The sequence below is a fragment of the Hemiscyllium ocellatum genome, chromosome 24 (genome assembly GCF_020745735.1).
Source record: "Hemiscyllium ocellatum isolate sHemOce1 chromosome 24, sHemOce1.pat.X.cur, whole genome shotgun sequence".
NCBI classification, from domain to species: Eukaryota; Metazoa; Chordata; class Chondrichthyes; order Orectolobiformes; family Hemiscylliidae; genus Hemiscyllium; species Hemiscyllium ocellatum.
Genome location: NC_083424.1, coordinates 22,746,874 through 22,768,767, shown reverse-complemented (window position 1 = coordinate 22,768,767; position 21,894 = coordinate 22,746,874). Strand labels below are relative to the sequence as shown.

The 21,894-nt window shown below is 40.9% G+C and overlaps 1 long non-coding RNA gene across 1 annotated transcript in view; it reads right to left on the bottom strand.

The window, feature by feature from the left end:
- Positions 1 to 2,305: 2,305 nt before the first annotated feature.
- The window catches only part of LOC132827099 (uncharacterized), a 30,915-nt gene continuing 11,326 nt past the window's right edge, over positions 2,306 to 21,894 (bottom strand). The window contains exons 2-3 of the long non-coding RNA XR_009645974.1: positions 4,734 to 4,855; positions 2,306 to 2,662 (exon numbers count right to left, since the gene is read on the bottom strand). This is a non-coding gene — a long non-coding RNA (uncharacterized LOC132827099). The remainder of the gene's footprint in view (positions 2,663 to 4,733; positions 4,856 to 21,894) is intronic.

Here is a 21,894-nt window from a genome sequence, read left to right as displayed (position 1 = left end):
AAGATTAGGGCCAATCAAGCATAGTAGTGGGAAATTGTGCGTGGAGTCAGAGGAGATAGGGGAAGCACTTAGTTGAATACTTTTCGTCAGTATTCACATTAGAAAAAGACAATGTGATCGAGGAGAATACTGAGATACAGGCTACCAGACTAAGTGGGATTGGGGTGCATAAGGAGGAGGCGTTAGTAATTCTGGAAAGAGTAAAAATAGTTAAATCCCCTGAGCCAGGTGGGATTTACCCTAGGATTCTGGGAAGCCAGGAAGGAGATTGTCGAGCCTTTGGCTTTGATCTTTGTTACCATTGTCCATAGGAATAATGCCAGAAGACTGGAGGATAGCAAATGTTGTTCCCTTGTTCAAGAAGGGGATTAGAGACATCCCTGGAAATTATAGACTTGTGAGCCCTACTTCGGTTGTGGGTAAAGTATTGGAAAGGGTTATAAGAGAAAATATTTATAATCACCTGAAGATGAATAAGTTGATTAGGGATAGTTGACTGGTTTTGTGAAGGGCAGGTTGTACCTCACAAACCTTACTGAGTTCTTTAAGAAGGTGACCAAATAGGTGGATGATGGAAAAGCGGTTGATGTGGTGCATATGAATCTCAGTAAGGCGTTTGGTAAGATTCCCCACAGCAGGCTTTTGTAGAAAGTACGGAGGCATGGAATTGAGGATGATTTAGTGGTTTAGATCAGACATTGGCTAGCTGAAAGAAGACAAAGGATGGTGATTGATGGGAAATATTCATCCTGTAGTTCAGTTACTTGTGGAGTACCGAAAGGATCTGTTTTGGGCACTGCTGTTTATCATTTATATAAATGACCTGGATAAGGGCATAGAAGGGTAGGTGGATGACACTAAGGTCAGTAGACTTGTGGATAATGACGAAGGATGTTGTAGGTGGCAGAGTGACATAGATAAGTTGCAGAGCTGGGCAAATGGACTTTAATATGGAAAAATGTGAGGTGATTCACTTTGGAAGGAGTAACAGGAATGCAGATTACTGGACTAACGGTAAGAGTCTTGGCAGTGTAGGTGAGCAGAGAGATCTCAGTGTCCAGGTACATAGATCCTCAAAAGTTGCCACCCAGGTTGATAGGGTTGTTAAGGAGGCATATGGTGTGTTAGCTGTTATTGGTAGAGGGATTGAATTTCAGAACCATGAGGTCATGTTGCAGCTGTACAAAACTCTGGTCCAGCCACATTTGGAGTATTGCATACAGTTCTGGTCACTGCATTATAGGAAGGATGTAGACGCTTTGGAAAAGGTTCAGAGGAGATTTACTAGGATGTTACCTGGTATGGAAGGAAGGTCTTACAAGGAAAGGCTGAGGGCCTTGAGACTGTTTTCATTGGAGAGAAGAAGGTTGACAGGCAACTTAATTGAGACATATAAGATAATCAGAGAGTTAGGTAGGGTGGACAGTGACAGTCTTTTTCCAAATTGGCAATGGCTAGCACAAGGAGATATGGCTTTAAATTAAGGGATGATAGATATAAGACAGTTGTCAGAGGTAGTTTCTTTACTCAGAGAGTAGTAGGGGTATGGAATGCACTGCCTGCAAAAGTAATAGACTCACCAAATCTAAGGACATTTAAATGGTGTATAGATCGGCATATGGATGAGAATGGAATAGTTTAGGTTAGATGGGCTTCAGATTGGTTCCCCAAGTTGGTGCAACATTGAGGGCCGAAGGGCCAATACTGCGCTCTAATGTTCTATGTTCTAACATAATCCATTCACTTGTTGGAACAGCAAACCACACTGGGTTATAAATGTGTTCTGCTGAAACCATTCCCAAAAAATACAATGTGTCTTCTAAGGAAAATAATTAAGAAAGGCAAGCTGTTATCACAATGGATGACAGAGTTGTTGAGGAATGCAACAGGACACGTCCGGGAATGTTATAACTAGATGAGGTAGAGCAGTTCATGTTTTAATTGTTATATAGTGTATGTACAAGTCAGTACTAGAAACAGATGAGAGTATTTTAGATTTAGTCATGGCTACTCCTCGCCAACTCTGGTTGGATGACAATAAATGAAGACTTGCCATTGACATCACTAAAAGAAGTACATGTATATCATAATTTTCTCACCATAACGTTTATTTGGTTTTAGCAATATTTTGCTTGCTTCAAGTCAAATTAATAAGGAAATGCTCATATACAGTGCTTGGTGGCTGATGTTAAACTTTTCATAGCCAGTTACTAAAGGAGATCAAAAGTCAACCTTTACTCACTTTTAGACTTACTTACAAAGTAAATCCTTACAGCGACTAGCTCTTAATTCTTTCATACATGCTGTCGATGTCCACAAGTGTCTCTTTACAATTTTCTGATAAAATATAAGGACACCAATGTTAGAAGCCTTATCCATCAGGCAACATAGTTACTGTCTCTCTGCATTCACACAAATCATCTTTCAGTGAGTACCTGCTACCTGTTTACACATAATCTAATTAACAGCTGATAGCTAGAGAATCTGGCACTGGGTTGTCATATGGAGCTGCTGTTGCTTCCATTAGTTCAATCCATAGAAATGGAACTATTCAGATGCAAACAAAATATATATTTTGTAGTCTTTTGCCTCCCATGAGAAGTTATGGCTGAGTGGAGTTGTTGTTGAGCTGGTAATTCAGAGGATGTACTGGGTTCAAAGCCTACAATGGGAGAAATTGAATTTAATAAAAATTTAGAAGTTTCACAAAGCCATACTTGTTGTTGTTAAATACCCATCTAGTTCACAAGTGCCCTTTAGGGAAGGAACCTGTCCTCACTTGATCTGGCCTATACATGACTCCAGACCCACAGCAATGGGCAGGCCACCTGGCATTGAATAAGGCCTCATTTCTGATTAAGGCTTTTGCCTGATAAGTGGATTTTCCCGCTCCTCGGAAGCTGCCTGACCTGCTGTGCATTTCCAACACCATTTTCTAATCCTGACTCTAATCTCCAGCATCTGCAGTACCTACTTTTTGCCCATTGAATTGAATAGTCTTTGCTCCAAGTGCCAAAGAATATACATATAAATGAATTTAACAATCCAACACTAACTGCATTCTGTCAAAAATCAGGTCTCCATTTTCTGTCAAACCCACTTACTCTTCAAGAACAAAGATGACCCCCTAGCTTCCATTTTCTGGTCTACTCACAACTTATGTTCCCTTTACCCCCACATTTATGCCCAACAAGTGGAAATAACTCACAGCATTTTTATTTCATGAAATTGAAATTATCGGATCTCCTGCTGCTTTCCTTCTCCTTTTCTACCAAACTTGCTTTAGAAAGCCAGCTGTTTCCAAAACCCTGAGCTCAGATTTTTGAGTAATTTTCGTCATCCCTCATTTCTCTCTGGGCTTGATCTCATCCATGATACTGACCACCAGCTACATTTATCCCATTTTAATGAACACATACTTTGTTTTTCTTGCCCCATACTAGTTTTGATTGCAATAGTTTTGTCTCTTGAAGTTGTATTTCCCTTCTGTTTGAAACTCCCATATTGTCCCATCCTCAAAAAGCTCATCTTTGACCACTCTCTCTGAGAAAATTATGTCCAGTCTCCAACCTCCCTTTCCTCTCCAATGTCCTTGAGAGACCAAAACCAAAGTCAAAAGTGACATTCTTTAACTATGGTGCAGTATCCCATCTCATCCACTTTGAATTCACTATAGTCTTGAATGTAATTGATAACATCACCTCGCCTAAGTCCTCTGTTCTGTTGTACAGGTTAATTTTACACTAATCCAACTGATCAGAACATCACCAACAATGGCTTCACTGCCTCACCATGCACTGCTACCTCTTTGTCCTTGATATGGCGCCCTTTGGCATAGAGCCAACTTCATAATTTGACACCCAGCATTACCATCTCCAAGACTTCACTGGACTCCTCCAACTGGCTCTGGATTGTCAGATTGCTCACCTAACATCCCATCCTAGATGAGCCTTGATTCTCTTTAGCTAAACATTAGAAGAAGCATAACTGTCATCTTTGACTCTCACCACAATTCTCCCCAGCCATTTGCTGCAGTTGAACCAAACTCTTCAGAACATTGGTATAGTTGATGCTAAGCTGAACTTCTGACCCAATACCCCTTTAGTCAAAAGCAGCATTTAGTTCTAAGCTGTAGCATCACCCACCTCTTTTCCACATTGTCTCATTTGCTGCTAACCAGTTGATAATGAATAGATGTGGTTTTATGTACAGTAAACTGGGATTGACACAAGCAGGACAACTAGTAACACAACGGGAAATACTGTTGAGTATTCAGGAGAATCCTTTTTTCAGGTATCTCAATGAGTCTCTGACCTGGGAAGGGTTGGGGCAAATTCAATGGTTCGGCATCCAACTCCAGCTACATTGCAAAGCAAATGATCAATTCCAGGAAAACTTCACTGGAATATACTTTGTGCAGAGCAGGGCACATTGTATGTTTCTAACACTATCTATTTCACTGTACTGCATGTACTGAGTGTCCTCTACTGGTAAACGTTCAGACTGCAATGAATTGCAGATGGCATTGTAACCTAATGGTGGCGCTATTCACCTTTGTTGTCAGCTGATCAACTCTACATCAGTTTGAGAAAGTTTAAATGAAAACTAGAAGAAGCACCAGCTCTTTGGGGGTACACAATGATTATTAGGCTCTATCTTTAAGTGGTTTAATTAAAGTATTGCATTAATTGGGATACTTTTACAATTATTCATAAGACCCCCTTCCCACTGACCTCTATTTTTGCCAAAGAATGTGGCACTTGTTCTCCTGAACAGGCAAGTTGGAGCCAATGGCGTCCTTTATTAAATGTGCAGATCAGGTGATCATTGTTGCTTCATTATCATAACCATAGGCCTGAAAGAGAAAACTCATTGTGAGGTGCTACTTCAAAATTCATAAGAAAAAATTCAACCCTCCTTTTTTTTATTTTTGTTTGGATATTGCTGATGGACTGTTGTTCTCTCTGGAGAACTTTTAGTTTTCTCAATGTGTGTAATCAAAGGCAACTGAGTTGGTGAAATAAATAATACTCTTCTTTTGACTTTATCATGGGTTAGATTTATGTGAGGAACTTCCACTAAGACCTTTAGCTATGTTGCTTCAGTCAGTATCATCATTTTATTTGGTTTCCTCACTGCCAATGGCATTGAGTGTGCCTTGGTGGTAATCCCTTCTCTGAATGTTTGTGTTCTCTGGTCTGAATGTAGTAAGAATTCACCAGTGGTTTCAGATGGAAGTTCTACAAAGACTTTCTGGAGGACAAATCCTGAAGATTATTTCATTAATAAGGAACAAATAAACAATTCTTTAAGCACAGTGAAATTAGTAGTCTTTTCCGTGTTGGTAATGTGAAACAGTTGGTTAATACTAATCGCTGGTCTTATTTGGCGTATGGTTACTTCTGGATTTAGCCAGTGTTCTTTTGAAACCAGTAGGGTCTCCTTGTTGACATATGTCAAGTTGGTCAATGATCCACGTCTTTTTGGATGGTTGGAATCCTTCCTCAAAGTTCAAGATGCTTAAAGCAAAGCATAACTGCTGGCTCAAAGGTGAAGTCTTTTGGTTCTGGGTATGTTCTGCAAACTGAAGATTTTATGTCTTAAAGAAATTTCTACCATTCCTTCAAACTTTAGGGATTGCTCTGTCTTCCCTATGTCGCATGAAATCAGTAGGCTGCATCTTCAGCTTTTTCTGTTAAGGACGTCAGTCAGGTAATGCGCTGTCACTTGATCCTGCATCAAGTAGAATGTACACCAACATGGATGAACTCTGTTATTCCTGATTCAGATCGGTCACCCATTTCTGACAGGAGCTGCTGTGGTGTTTTTTTCTAGAGAAGGAATGTCATAATTTATGGATACACGATCCAATGGAAATATACCTCAGGAATCTTTTATTTCTAATTATGTTTGATATAAAGTATTGATTTCTTTGCAGATGTTGCCAGTACTCTCTCTGTTATATAGGTAGTATTTCTGTGTTTCACACATTTTTAAAATAAATGTTCACTTTCTTGCAAAAGTGATATTCTTTTCAGAGAGCTGGAGATTGTTTTGCTTCAAATACTTTTCTTTTGCTCAATATCTTGGACAGTTACTCAGAGTATCAAATATTTGAACACTCTTTGTCATGTGACTGTTTGAGATATTTGCACCTTATGAAGTTGATAAAATTTGAAAGTCTTCTGGAGTACATTTGTCCCTCTCTTTCTCAGACTTCCAGTGGATTTAATACAGTCTGGATAGCCATTTACAATGTGAGACCTTGATTTCATTATAAAAGACCTGATAAAGATGAGAACGTTGAACACAATTCTGTCCTTTAGTTCTATTTGTAATGCTTTATATTCACCAGATTCAGGCTGTGTATGAACACCATTGATGAAGTTGTCAAAAGGTTCGCCTGGAAACTGTATCCCTTCGTTGAATCTATTGAAGACACAATCTTCTTATAGTTCTTTAAACTATTTTTTTAAAAACTGATTTACAGCTTCTTTCTTCAAATCTGCTTTGTTTTTTTCTGTTTAGAGTTGTCAAAGCATATTTTAATCTTTTTATTGTGAAGATAATTCTTCAATAAAGCTTTGAAATCAATTTCAATCATTTAAGGATATTTAAAAATTCTTTTTAAATTATCTAGAATTCCTACAGTACGGAACCAGGCCCTTCGGCCCAACAAATCCACACTGACCCTCTGACGAGTAACCCAACCCATTCCCATTTCCCTATGAATAATGCACCTAACCTACACATCCCCATGAATAATGCACCTAACCTACACATCCCTGAACAATATGGGCAATTTAGCCTGGCCAATTCACCTAACCCGGACATCTTTGGACTGTGGGAGGAAACCAGAGCACTCGGAGAAAAACCATGCAGACAAGGGGAGAATGTACAAACTCCACGCAGACAGTCGCCCAAGGCTGGAATTGAACCCTGGTCCCTGGCGCTGTGAAGTAGCAGTGCTAACTACTGAGCCACCGTGCCACCCCATAAATTGTCATTATTAATCAATCTAAGATGTAAAGAATGAATTGGAGGTCTGGAGTTGTTTTTGGTGGGTTTTCCACCCTTTTTAACAATGTTAATAATTTGCACAACTTCTACTTCACCCTAGTTCATTTGCACTTTTTATAATTGTAAAAGGTGCATGGAATTTTAGTTGTACAACAAAAAATAATTTCAACTTTAAAACAATTACTTTCTTTATCTCAAAATCACCTATTTAAAATAAATCTGCATTCAACTTGTCTTGATGTTATCGATTTGAATTATTTTATGAAGAATTATCTTGTTTTTAAGTATTTTACTGTACTTACAGTCATTTTCACAGCCAAAAAAAGGTCATTTTTAATCAAGGTAAAGATTCTTTCAGGTTCTCAACCCAGAGCTATGCAGCTCAAGTAAATATTTTCACCTTTTCCTTTTGCAGAAATACAAAAACAGTTTTAAAAAATCAAAACTAATTAAATAAGGACGGATGGTCAGGTGACATGTTGTTTCTGCATGATGTGGGAGCTGATGCATCCCATTGTGGATCCCAGTGACCATGGAGTAAATGTTGATTGCTGGAAGAACTCTGGCTCAGAGTCGATGAGCTGGAATCTGAGCTTCAAACATGACACATCATCAGGGAGGGGGGAGAGTTACCTGGATGCTGTGTTTCAGGAGATAGTCACATCCCTTAGACTGACTAACTCAAATTCAGCCAGTGCTCAGGGGCAGAAAGGTGTGACTGCGAGAGAGGCAGATAGAGGGATCCAGGAGGTGGAGTTGCAGGAGCCTCGGTCCCAGTCCTCGTCCAACAGATTTAAGAGTTTTGCTCCCTGTGTTGACGGGAATGGAGACTGCAGGGAGAATGAGCCGACTGACCGTAGCACCGTGGTGCAGGAAGCCATTCAAGTGTAGGGAGAGGAGAGAAATGTTGTATTGGGGATAGTATAGTTAGGAGACATAGACACTGTTCTCTCTGATCAGGATTGAGTGTCCCAGAGGTTGCTATACCTCCCTGGTGGTTAGATTGGGGATATCTCTTTTGGGCTGCAGAGTAAAAATCCAGTGGTTGTGGTCCATGTAGGTACCAACAACATAGATAAAACTAGGCCAGAGGTTTTGTTAAGGGAGCTAGGAGCTAAATTATAAAGCAGAACCAAGAATGTAATAATCTCTGGATAACTACCTGAGCCATGAGCTAATTGGCACAGGGTCAATAAGATTAAGCAGGTAAGTGCATGGCTCAAAGATTGGTGTGGGAGAAATAGGTTTGAATTCATGTGACATTGGCACCAGTACTAGGGAAGGTGGGACCTGTTCCAATGGGACGGTCTTCATCTGAACAGTACTGGGACCAGAGTCCTAGTGAATCACATAACTAGGGCTGAAGACAGGGCTTTAAACTAAATAGTGGAGTGGCGGGGGTGGGGGTGGGGAGGGGTTTGCTCAGTTACAGGAGAAGTTAGAAAACCTGAATTAAAGAAGGAGGTAAGAGTGCAGAACTCAGGAGTGGCTATTAAAATCTCCAGCACAGACACAAATAGGACCAAGTCTATGGAAAGAGTTAGCAATCAGACTTCAAGCACACTGGACAAACGAATGACAATGAGAAGAGAGAGGGTTAATACAGAACTGAAGGTGTCATGTCTGAATGCACACAGTATAAGGAATAAGGTAAATGAGCTTGTGGCACAGATTGAAATTGGCAGGTATGATCTGGTGGGCATCATGGAGATGTGGCTGCAAGGACATCAGGATTGGGAGCTGAATATTCAAGGATATCCATCCTATCAAAAAATAGGCAGGTGGGCAGAGGGGATGGAGTTGCCTTATTAGTAGAAATCAAATTAAATCAATAGTAAGCAACAAAGAAGGATCAGAAGGTGTCGAATCTGTGTGGGTAGAAATGAGGAACCACAAAAGGTAAAAAAAAACATAGTTGGAGTTATGAACAGGCCTCCAAACAGTAGTTAGGAGCTGGGCGCAAGATACACCAGGACATAGAAAAAATTTGTAAGAAAGGCAAGGTTACTGTGATCATTGGGGATTTCAATATACAGGTGGGCTGGGAAAATGAGGTTGGTAGTGGGTTGCTAGAAAAAGAATTTGTGAAATGTCTACAAGATGGCTCTGCCCACCAGGGAACGGGCAAAACTGGATTTAGTGTTGGTCAATGAGGCAGACTTGTAAGGGAGATTGAGGTGAAGGAACCCTTCGGAGGCAGTAATCATAATATGATTGAATTTACTCTGCAATTTGAGAGGGCGAAGGTAGAATCAAAGGTAACGGTATTACAGCTGAATAAAAGCAACTACAGAGGCATGAGGGAGGAGTTGGGTAGAATTGACTGGGAGAGGAGCTTAGTGGGAAAGACAATGAAACAGCAATGGCAGGAATTTCTGGGAGTAATTCAGGACACAGCAGAGATTCATCCCGAGGAAAAAGACACATGGTAAGGAAGGATGAGGCAACCATGGCTGACTTGGGAAGTTAAGGATAGCATAAAGGCAAATTATATAATGTGGCAAAGAGTAATGGATTCCAGAGACTTGGGAAGCTTACAAAGACCAACAGAGGGCAACAAAAATAGAAGTAAAGAGGGAGAAGATTAAATATGAAAGTAACCTAGCCAGTAATATAAAAGAAGACTGTAAGAGTTTCTTTTGATATATAAAGGGCAAAAAAGAAGAAAAATTGGTCATTGGGCCGCTGGAAAATGATGCAGCAGAGATAGTAGTGGTAGCAAAAAAAACGCCAAAGAACTGAATAATTACTTTGTGGCAGTCTTCATGTGAAAGACACAAGTAATATCTCAAATATTCAAGAGAGTAAGGGGGCAGAACTGAGTATGGTGGCCATCACTAAGGAGAAGGTGCTAGAAAAACTGAATGGCCAGAAGATGGATAAATCACCTGGCCTAGATGGACTACACCCCAGAGTTCTAAGGGAGATAGCTGAAGAAATAGTGGAGGTATTAGTGGTGATCTTTCAGGAATCGCTAGAATCAGGGAAAGTTCCAGATGACTGGCAAATCATTAACACAACACCCCTATTTAAAAAGGAAGCAAGACAAAAGATGGAAAATTACAAACCAATTAGCCTAACCTTGGTCGTGGGTAAGATCCTGGAATCCATTGTGAAAGATGAGATTTCTGAATATTTGGAAGTGTATGGTAAAATAGAGCAACATCAGCATGGTTTCATCAAGCATAGGTCATGCCTAACAAATCTGCTAGAATTCTTTGAGAAAGTAATGACCAGGTTAGGCCAAGCAGAGCCAATGGATGTTATCTACCCAGACTTCAAGAAGGCCTTTGACAAGGTGCTGTACAGGAGGCTACTGAGTATGTTAAGGGCCCATGGTGTCAGAGGCAAGGTGCTAGCATGGTTAGAGGTTTGGCTGTTTGGCAGAAGGCAGAGAGTGGGGATAAAAGTTCTCCCCACTTTTATCTCCAGGATGGGAGCTGAGGACAAGTGGTATTCCACAAGGCTCAGTGTTGGAACCACAACTTTTCACTTTAAACATGAATGATCTAGATGAAGGAAGTGAGGACATTCTGGCAAAGTTTGCAGACAATACAAAGATAGTAGAGGGACAGGTAGTATTGAGGAGGCAGGGAGACTGCAAAAGGAATTGGACAGGCTAAGACAGTGGGCAAAGAAGTGGCAGATATTGTACAACGTGGGAAAAAGTATGAGATCATGCTCTTTGGTAGAAAGAATAAAGGCATGGATTATATTTTAAATATGAAGAAAATTCTGAAGTCTGAAGTGCAAAGAGACTTGTGAATTGCAGTCCAGAATTCTTTCATGGTAAACTTGTAGGTTGAGTCTGTAGTTAAGAAGGCAAATGCAATTATGGCATTTATTTTGAGAGAACTTGAATATAAAAGCCGGGAATGTACTTCAGAGGCTCTATAAGGCTCTAGTCAGACCACGTTTGGAGTATTATTTGCAGCATTAGGCTCCAATCAGGAGGGATGTACTGGCCTTGGAGCGTTTTCAGAGGAGGTTCACGAGAATGGTCCCAGGAATGAAAAGCTTAACATATGAAAGATGTTTGGGCACTCTGGGTCTATACTTGATGGAGTTTAGAAGGATGAGGGGGGAATCTAATTGAAACCTACAGAATACTGAATGGCCTGGACAGAGTCGATGTTGCAAAGATGTTTCCATTGGTAGGACCCGATGGCACAGCCTAAGAGTAAAGGGAAGACCTTTTAGAGCGGAGGTAAGGAGAAACCTCCTCAACCAGAGAGTGTTGAATGTATGGAATTCACTGCCACAAAAGGCTGTGGAGGCCAGGCCATTGAGTATATTTAAGACAGAAATAAACAGGGTTCTTGAATATCAGGGAGATCAAGGGTTATGGGGAGAAAGTGGGACAATGGGGTTGAGAAAATTATTAGCCATAAGTGAATGGCTGGAGCAGACACGATGGGCTGAATGTACTAATTTCTGCTCCTAGGTATTATGGTCTTTTACGGGTTCAACTTGTATCTGGAGTCCAATGTTGACTGCTTGTTTCCCAGGTCATAAGATGGAATCTCTCCCTTGTCAGTAGGTGAGACTTGATCTAGTCTTTGCTAACTTTCTCTGTACTATTTCCTGATGGCTCAAGCTTGAAATAATTGCACAGAAGCTGGTATCTCAACACCAAGTCACCCATTATTTACATATGCACAGTGCATGGTCTCTGACTAGACAGAATAATATTATTTTAGTATAATGTTATCATTGTTCTTGCTGCACCTTCAATCTCATCCTGTCCTAATGCACAGGCTAATCCTAAATCTCCCTCCAATTGTAAACATAATTATAGTCTTAGTCTTAATAGTCTTAAAGCAAACCTATCCTTCTTTGAAATCTTGCCCTCATTAGCTACTTAATCTTCTCGAGAAACCTTCTTGAGAATGGAAAATAAACCTTCTCGAGAATGTCAATTTTTGATCTACTAGGGTCAAAGGTTATGGGGGGCAGGCAGCAATGTAGAGTTAAGGTCACAGTCAGATCAGCTATGATCCATTGAATGATAGAGCATGGTGTCAAATTAACTTCCTCCTGTTCCCAACTTTTACATTTTTATAGTTATTGTAATTACCATCCTTTTCACAATTACCCTGACAGTGTAATCTACATGAGTGCTACAACTGGCCAAATGAAAGAAATGTTGTTGGCTCAGTTGGTCTGATTGCACTGTAAAAAGAACAAAATTGGAACAAAAGAAATGGAAATGACTGCCAGACTACTCAGAACCCTTGGCATCTTGGTAGCCCACAAACCCACCAATACACTATAACAGCAGCTAATGAACTTGAAGGATCCTATACAGATAACAAGCAAAACTATTGTCATTTAAAAATACCTTGGAAGAGCTGTAACAAGCACTACATTGGACAAACAGGCAGAAAACTAGCCATCAGGATACATGACATCAACTAGCCACAAAAAAACATGACCCACTCTCACTAGTATCATTACATATTGATGAAGAAGGACACCACTTTGACTGGGACAACTCATCCATCCTGGGACAAGCCAAACAGAGACACACAATAGAATTCCTAGAAGCATGGCATTCCGACCAGAACTCATCAACAAACATATTAACTAGGGTCCCATTTACCACCCCCTGAGAAAAAGAACAGGAAATGACATCACCATAAGAAATGACGTCATCACAGGAAATGACATCAATCCAAGGGAGTCTAAACATATAAATAGAATGCGGGCTACCACCAGTGCTTCATTCGGAGGCTTACTAAAGATGGTGTGGTGACGAAATGTCTGAAAATGAACCTTCCAGCTCAGTGAGCAAACCTACATCCAGAAAGCTTCATGAGTGCAGAAAGCTTCTCTCAATTTAACTAATCAATTCTTTTCAAAATCTGAAAAGTCTTCATCAAATCATATTCTGTATTCAACCTAAAAGCATATTTCATCATTCAGTGAGATCAGGACTGACCAACTCCATTTATACAACTAGGCTCCATTTTCGTTAGTATCCTTGACTGTGAAAGGTCAGATTTAAAAGTACAAATTAACCTGACATCAATTTCCATTTCGGGGAACGAATTCCAAACTGGCATCACCCTGTAAGTGAAGAAATGCTTTCTGACTTTTCTCCTCAATTCTGACCTTGAATTTGGAGATTGGTTCTTTCCTCTGAGATAGCTTCATGAGTGCAGAAAGCTTCTCTCAATTTAACTAATCAATTCTTTTCAAAATCTGAAAAGCTTTCATCAAATCATAGTCTGTAATCCAAAGGCTGGAAGTATAGTTTTCGTAAATCTTCACTTCATAATCTAATTATTGGAGGCTTCGTATCAATCTTGAAGTGAGGTCAGAGTTCATCCTTTGACAATTTTTGCATTCAGATCACAGTTAACTGCTGGTTTTGTCCTGGTGTACCACACAGCTTTAGTTTATATGAGGAAAGAAAATATATTTAAAGACTGATATCCATGAATACCTCCGGAATGGCCCTTGGTTACTTCATGGTTATGGTGCCCTTGTTCTGGGTGTCCCATAGAATGGGCCAAAGACTCAGCTAACAAATTGCTTGATTTAGTTTTCTGCAGCTTGTGAGCAGAGTGCGCGCCACTAGCAATTCCATCAAGGCAGACAGGGCAGTGCCTCCTACAAGCACTTTTTCATATCCTGCTTCTGCTCATAGGATGGGTTTATCAAAACATTATCTTTGCCTAATTAATGATGTTGACTTAAAATACATTTCCTCCTCTGTACCACCCTGGGTCAGTTCGGAGTTTACACTTAAAAGGCAGAGATAGTTGCACCCTTCTGTTGACTAGAGAAAGTAAAGGCAGAAATGAGAAATCATTTTAGACACAGCATCATTTAAGTGACTTGTCTTTTACTGACTGTTTCAAGTTCTCTGCAGGTTCCCTTTCTTTTACATTATCATATGTACAGGAGCAAAATGGTTATGAAACTGCTAAGATTTTGTGTGCTCATGTACATGTGTACAGATGCATACATCCGAAAGGGCAGGCTGTAAGACCATGAATTTAAAAAAGGTAAATGGAGTCTTTCTGGCTGGTCCCATTTGGATAATAATATCCCTACAATGTGGAAGCAGACCATTCAGCCCAATAAGTCCACACGAAGAGCACCCCAACTAGACCCACCCCCCCCGCTATCATATCCCTGTAACCCTGCATTTCCCAGCCTAATCCATCCAGCCTGCACATCCCTGATCACGATAGACAATTTAGCATGGCCAATCCAACTACCCTCCACATCTTTAGACTGTGGGAGGAAACCGGAGCACCCACAGAAAACCTGCATGGACACGGGCAGAACATGAGTGTGGAGTTTATACAGTCGCCCGAGAGTGGAATTAAACGCGGGTCCCTGGTGCTGTCAGGCTAACCTCTAAGCGATCCATTCCACTTCTGTCCATTAATGCTGTTGAAGGCCCTTCAGACCTGCAGAAATCCTGAATTTCCACACTTGTTTTCAAATGCAAATCGTTGCCAAGGAAAAGCAGTGCCCTTAACCAGCTTTTTTAGGTTTGTTCATGTGACCTGTGGCAGAGTTTCACTTAAGTCCATTCTGTTTGATTGGAGTCAAGACTGCATAATGGGTAAAACAAACACCCAATAAAACATAGTGTCAGTGTTGGACACACATTGCCACATTTGTATAGTAATGCTTACTAAAGACACAAAGAAAATAATGAATCCTTGGACTGTAACCAGGAGAAGGCTGTTTTCAGAAAAAAGATTTAATTTTTACTTCCTTCTGGCATTAACAGGTCATCCAAAAGTTAATATTAAATCCAAATAATGATCAATGGTTGGGAAGGAGTCTCAGGTAAAAATGCTGATTAATTTAAAATCGAAGGGTTGGGTTTGTGGGCTCTGCATCACCAGCAAAAGTGTTGAAACAAAGATGACAGCAACATTGAATTTCAAGGGGTTTTTAGTGCATTCCCCTCTGGTGGGTAATTCTAGGGGCGCCAAGATTAGTTAATTTTGTGAACCTTCTCCTGAACACTACAAGTCAGGAGGAATTAATATCAAGGTCCAGTGGATCAATATTGGCTCCTGTGCCAGAAACTGAAAACTGTGGCATTTTGGCCGTGGTGCGTCAGAATGTAGCAATGTCAGGTTGAAGGGATCTGTAAACACAGAACTGTGACCAGCAGTACCTAATGGTTGAGACCCTAATTCTAGGCCCCAGACCATAATATATAATTAGGTATTTGTAAAGCAGAAAAGGTCAGGATTTAGCCAACCATGGATGAAAATAGTGTGCTTTAATTAGATTCCCAAGAAAGTGTATTTACAATTGTGAAGCTACTCAATGAATATGATGCATATATTCATAGCATGTTTGAATGTGTATGAACAGCAATAGTAGGCCACAGCTCCTCAAGACTGCTCCATCATTTAATAAGATCATCGCTGGTCTGATTGTAACCTGAAATCTATATCTGATTTCTACTTCTGATAACTTCTCATTCACATACACCCTCGACCACTTAGTCATAGAGATGTACAGCATGGAATCAGACCCTTTGGCCCAACTCGTCCATGCCAACCAGATATCCCTACCTAATCTAGTCCCCCTTGTCAGAACATGGCCCATATCCCTCCAAACCCTTCCTATTCATATACCCATCCAGATGCCTTTTAAATGTTGTAATTGTACCAGTCTCCACCACTTCCTCTGGCAGCTCATTCCATACATGTACTACCCTCTGCGTGAAAATGTTGCCCCTTAGTCCTCTTTTATATCTTTCCCCTCTCGCCCTAAACTTATGCTTTCCAGTTCTGGACTCCCCCACCCCAGGGAAAAGACTTTGTCTATTTATCCTATCCATCCCCTCATGATTTTATAAACCTCTATAAGGTCACCCCTCAGTCTCCTGCACTCCAGGGAAAACAGCCCCAGACTATTCAACTTCTCTGGATAGCTCAAATCCTCCAACCCTGGCAATATTCTTGTAAATCTTTTCTGAACCCTTTCAAGTTTCACAACATCCTTTGATATGAAGAAGACCAGAATTCCACACAACATTCCAAAAATAACCTAACCAATGTCCTGTACAACTGCAACATGACCTCTTACCTCGTATACTCAATGCTCTGACCAATAAAATAAAGTAAGCGCCTTCTTCACTATCCTATCTACCTGCAACTCCACTCTCAAGGAGCTACGAACCTGCGCTCCAAGGTCTCTTTGTTCAGCAACACTCCCTCGGACCTTACCATTAAGTGTATAAGTCTTGCTAAGATTTGCTTTCCTAAAATGCAGCACCACACATTTATCTGAATTAAACTCCATCTGCCACTATTCAGCCTATTGGCCCATCTGGTCAAGATCCCATTGTGATCTGAGGCAATCTTCTTCACTGTCCACTACACCTCCAATTTTGGTGTCATCTGAAACTTACTAGCTATAATTCCTATTTTCATATCCAAATCATTTACATAAATGACGAAAAGTAGTGGACACAGCACTGATCCTTGTGGCACCCCACTGGTCACAGGCCTCCAGTCTGAAAAACAACACTCCACCATCGTCCTCTGTCTTCTACCTTTGAGCCAGTTCTGTATCCAAATGGCTAGTTCTCCCTGTATTCCATGAGATCTAACCTTGCTAACCAGTCTCCCATGGGGAACCTTGTTGAATGCCTTACTGAAGTCCACATAGATCACATCTACTGCTCTGCCCTCATCAATCGTCTTTGTTACTTCCTCAAAAAAGTCAATCAAGTTTGTGAGACATGATTTCCTATGCACAAAGCCATGTTGACTATATCTAATCAGTCCTTGCCTTTCCAAATACGTGTAAATCCCATCCCTCAGGATTCCCTCCAACAACCGACCACCGACGTCAGGCTCACCGGTCTATACTTCCCTGGCTTGTCCTTACCACCTTTCTTAAATAATGGAACCACGTTTGCCAACCTCCAGTCTTCTGGCACCTTACCTGTGACTATCGATGATACAAATATCTCAGCAAAGATTCCTGGAATCACTTCCCTAGCTTCCCACAGAGTTCTAGGGTCCTGGGGATTTATCCACCTTTATGCATTTCAAGACATCCAGCACTTCATCCTCTGTAATATGGACATTTTTCAAGATGTCACCATCTATTTCCCTACATTCTATATCTTTCATGTCCTTCTCCACAGTAAACACTGATGCAAAGTACTCATTTAATATCTCCCCCGTCTCCTGCAGCTCCACACAAAGGCTGCCTTGCTGATCTTTGAGGGGCCCTATTTTCTACCTCGTTACCCTTTTGTCCTTAATATATTTGTAAAAACCCTTTGGATTCTCCTTAACCCTATTTGCCAAAGCTATCTCATGTCCCCGTTTTGCCCTCCTGATTTCCCTCTTAAGTATACTCCTACTGCCTTTATACTCTAATGATTCTATCCTGTCTATACCTGACGTATGCTTCCTTCTTTTTCTTAACCAAACCCTCAGTTGCTCTAGTCATCTAGCATTCCCTATAGTTACCAGCCTTTCCTTTCACCCTGACAGGAATATACTCTCTCTAGACTCCTGTTATCTCATTTCTGAAGGCTTCCCATTTTCCATTTATCTGCGAACATTTGCACCCCCCCCCCCCCATCAGCTTTTGAAAGTTCTTGCCTAATACCATCAAAATTAGCCTTTCTCCAATTTAGAACTTCAACTTTTAGATCTGGTCTATCCTTTTCCATCACTATTTTAAAACTAATAGAATTATGGTCGCTGGCCCCAAAGTGCTCCCCCACTGACACCTCAGTCACCTGCCCTGCCTTATTTCCGAAGAGTAGGTCAAGTTTTGCACCTTCTCTAGTAGGTACATCCACATACTGAATCAGAAAATTTTCTTGTACACACTTAACAAATTCCTCTCCGGCTAAACCCTGAACACTATGGCAATCCCAGTCTATGTTTGGAAAGTTAAAATCCCCTACCATAGTCACCCTATTATTCTTACAGATAACTGAGATCTCCTTACAAGTTTGTTTCTCAGTTTCCTGCTGACTATTGGGGGGTCTATAATACAATCCCAATAAGGTGATCATCCCTTTCTTATTTCTCAGTTCCACCCAAATAACTTCCCTGGATGTATTTCCAGGAATATCTTCAGTCAGTACCGTTGTAATGCTATCCCTTATCAAAAACGCCACTCCCCCTCCTCTCTTGCCTCCCTTTCTATCCTTCCTGTAGCATTTGTATCCTGGAAGATTAAGCTGCCGGTCCTGCCCATCCCTGAGCCATGTTTCTGTAATTGCTATGATATCCCAATCCCATGTTCCTAACCATGCCCTGAGTTCATCTGCCTTCCCTGTTAGGCCTCTTGCGTTGAAATAAATGCAGTTTAATTTATCAGTCCGACCTTGTTCTCTGCTTTGTCCCTGCCTGCCCTGATGATTGACTCACTTCTTTTCTCAACTGTACCAGTCTCAGATTGATCTCTTTCCTTTGTTTAGTAAGCATGTATTCACAGCAGCCTACTTCCATTACCTTTTCAGGAAGAGAATTGTCAAGTCTTCTGGCCTTCACAGAGGAAGAAAAGATCACCTAATCTCTCTTTAAATGTGTGACCCCTGATTTTTAAACTGTGACTTCTAATTCTTGTATATTTTATGAAACCATCGCACAATTAAGTGTTAATTCACATATCAGATTATTGTATGTTCAGAGTCATAATTGTTTGTGTTTTTTGGATTTTATATTCCCATATCCAGCAAATGGAACACTTTGCCTCACTACTGCATGGTAACAATGAGATGTATCTCCCCCCATATCCGGCTGTTTGCAGTTAGAGTTTGGGGCAGTGAGTATTGATACCTATGTTAACTGGGGTTAGTACTTTCCATAGCATTTGAGAGACTTGCTGTGCTGAAAGGTTCGACGGAAATATGGGTCTTTGAGATCAGAACTTAGATTGCCTGATACTTTTCCATTTGGATTGATACATGAATAGGAAAGGTTTGGAAAGATATATGTCAGAAGCAGGCAGGTGGGACTAGTTTGGTTTGTGGTTATTTTCAGCATGGACTGGTTGGACCGAAGGGTCTGTTTCCATGCAGTATAACTCGATATATCAATGCATCAAAATGCAGTCAAAGCACAAGTCTCACATGATCCAATTGACAGATGTCCTGCATATGTTTCAGTCACATATTTGCTATGGGTGTAACTACATTCAATCATAGCAGTCTTCTTGCAGTTGGTAAGAAGGATTGTGTGCAGAACAGGGCAGGGTCTCCTCTCTGGAGGACAATGCTGAGCGAGTGTTGGTCAAGGCCCGATATCCAGTCATTCTTAAGAGCAGTGTAGGAAATCAATAGGAACAACTCCAACATCTGAAACTCAATGAATTGTCATTGCTGAACTGGTTGACCACTTCTGCTTGTTGGAAAACACTTCATAATCTCCTAAATTTAGCAAATTGTGTTCTGTGCTCTTGTGACATCACTATTGAGATGATATGAAACAATAGTGTATTCATAGCCAATCAAGTTCAGGAAGTGGGTTTGGATTTTGGTCATTCCAGTATGAATCAGCTTTTCAAACTCAAAGCAAGCTCAGGAGCAAATCATTCCAAGTTTACATGCTGGAGTGTGAAAGTGCACAAAGGCGTTGTTGTAAGTTTACTGGTTTGTCTCTGATCCATGTTGGGTTGGGAGTGGTCCGTTTTGCTCTCAGATGCAACAGATTTCAAAAAGTATAATTTGTTTTGTTGGTTCTGCTGTTTTAGGAGTCATGCAATGATAGTGCTACTCTTATTTTTAAACATAAACTTGTTTCAGCAACTCCATTGCAGAATGAAGAATTTAAAAATCTGTTCAATGGGACTGCAGTGATTCCAAGAAAACAATGGATGCTATTGTTTGCGAGTGATGGCGAGGCCAAAGTTGAGCTACTCCAGAATGGGAAGAGTCCTCATACAATGTTATGTTGGGTCACATTCTTCAGTTCATGATCACAAGCATTGGAAGGAAAAATGTTGCAGTTCACAGCAGGCTCTGAGTAAGATGGACCAGTGTCAAGGACTTTCCACACGTAAATAAAGGGTGACTTGAGGATGGGAAAGTGGCCTCTGCTGAGTTAATAGAGTGACGACGAGATAAAAGAAACTTGCTTGCAACAGTCGCCTTTGAGTTGGGGTGAGGATTTCTGGCATCATGTTGTTATTTGGGAAGCTTGACTTGTTTGATCCTGCCATCAAAGACTGGGTGGAAAGAATGCGTTATTTTTACTGGGCAAGTGATATTGAGGCAGATGAAAAGCAACAAGCAAACAAAGCTGTATCAGAACACTATTCCAATGAGCCACCACACATTGCAGCACAGACAAACTTCGGAAAACAGGAGAACCACCTATACAACGTATTCAAGAAGAACGGATACTCAAAAAATACAGTCCGCAGATTCCTCAAGAACAAACCACAACAAACAGACCAAACACAGCCAGAAACCCTAACCACCTTACCATATATCAAAGAAGTTTCAAAAATGACAGCCAGACTAATAATACCCCTCGGAATCCCAGTAGCATACAAACCCACCAACACTCTCAAACAAAAACTAACAAACTTAAAAGACCCAGTACAACCCATGGACAAAACCAATGTCATCTACAAAATTCCATGCAAGGACTGCCACAAACACTACGTTGGACCATCAGGAAGAAAGTTAGCCACCAGGATACACGAACACCAGCTAGCCACAAAAAGACACGACCCTCTCTCCCTCGTAGCCATACACACGGATGAAAAAAAACCCACCATTTCGACTGGGACAACACATCTATCCTGGACTGGCTAAGCAAAGACATGCCAGAGAATTCCAAGAGGCCTGGCACTCCAACCACAACGCCATAAACAAATACATAGATCTAGATGCTATCTATTAACCCCGCAGAAAACGAACAGGAAATGACATCACCACAAACCCCAGGAACCCCATCCAGGAGAAAGATATAAATAGAAAACAGGAGACAACAGCTTCGCTTCACTTGGAGGTCGCTACTGGTGATGTTACCTAGCCAGGTAATGAAACGTCTGGAGATCAAACCTACAGCTCAGCAAGCAAACCTACACCCTAAACCTTAACCTGAGCTACAAACCTTCACAAACCTTGCAACAACTAATTCTCCTGACAGTCTGTGGACCAGCAGCTCTTCTGGTTATTAGGGGCCTAACTTCCTCTGAGGCAGCAGATACTAAAACATTTCATGAGTTGATGGATTTAGTTAAGAAATATTTCAACTCCAAGTCTCCTGTAATTCGGAGACACTATCGTTTTCACTGGGCAATTCAAGAACCAGGGGATTTTTGATGAGGTTAAGATGACTGGCAGGGGCATGTGACTTTTCTTTAACCCTTAATGAGATGCTGAGAGACCAGTTGGCATGTGGTATTAACGGTGTAACCTTGCAACAGTGCCTATGAGCTGAAACCATTTGGAGTATCGTCAACCTGGGCAATGTTTCAGCTGACGAGATAATTTTGTAAGGTCTACCTAAGTCACCATTTATCAAGATGAAATGTTAATTACTAAGAAGACCAAAAAGGAGCACTTAGAGAACTTGAACATAGTCCTTTGATGTTTCTCCCAGGCAGCCACACGCCTAAGGAGGGAAAAGTTTCAGGGACCCCAGATAACCTACTTAGGCTACAGAGTTGACATTGGAAGATAAAGTGTGGGTCATCAAAGGTGCCCCGGCTCCCATGTCTGTACAGGAGCTTAGTTATTTCCTTGGGGTGGTGACTTATTATGGAAAATTCATACATGATCTGGTCTCCATCCTGGGAACTTTGTATAAACTCGTAGAAAAAGGTCAGTCTTGGAAGTGGTCATGCAGCTAAGCCATAGCCTTCAGGGAAGTGAAGAAACAGCTATCATTCTTGAAGGTGTTG